The sequence below is a fragment of the Trichosurus vulpecula genome, chromosome 5 (assembly GCF_011100635.1).
Source record: "Trichosurus vulpecula isolate mTriVul1 chromosome 5, mTriVul1.pri, whole genome shotgun sequence".
Lineage (NCBI taxonomy): Eukaryota > Metazoa > Chordata > Mammalia > Diprotodontia > Phalangeridae > Trichosurus > Trichosurus vulpecula.
In genome coordinates this window covers 42,473,537-42,474,210 of record NC_050577.1, presented here as the reverse complement: position 1 = coordinate 42,474,210, position 674 = coordinate 42,473,537, and positions in this window count along the sequence as shown.

Below are 674 nucleotides of genomic sequence, written 5' to 3'. Positions count from 1 at the left end.
CTTCACAGAACAAATTTAGGATTCCAGTGGGAGCCCCGCATTTGTTCTGTGAAGTTTGGCTTCAGTCAAAGGGCTGCACTAGAGGACCCACAGGGCCCTATGGGGCCTCGAGGCCGAAGGTTCCCCCCACCCCCCTCCTGATAGCCCCTGTTTATAGAGCCCTGAGAAGATTTTCATGGAGGTGGGGGTGGGGGAGAAGGCCGGGATTTGGATGGAGTCAGGCACCAGGAGGAGGCTTAAGCAACGCAAGGCAGAGATAAAGCCAGGCTGTCAAATGTCAGCAGAAGGGGCATCTTTCCAAAAAGAAATTACGGGTGGGAACTTTCGAAAAAGGGGGAAAAATTATTCCAGAGAATCTGCGCTCTGGATAACTCAAAGTTATCAAAATAAAATATGAAATTTTCCCAATGAAAGAATCTTCACCACTTTTTCGACTGATGGAAAACTTCGAGCCAGGGGTTACGTCACTTCCGCCTGGGTTGGCGGGAAACTCGGGCCGAGAACTTGGCGCTCGAAGCCGCTTCGCACCTCCCCCACGGGCCCTCTCTCCTCACGCCCCCGGTGCGCGCGCCGGGGTTACCTCAGGTCGTGTGCTCGGCTCGACCTCGGAGCCTCTTTTTGGACTCCCGCGCAGCCGCAGTCCTCTCGTAGCCGCCCTCAGTCACCTCAGTCAC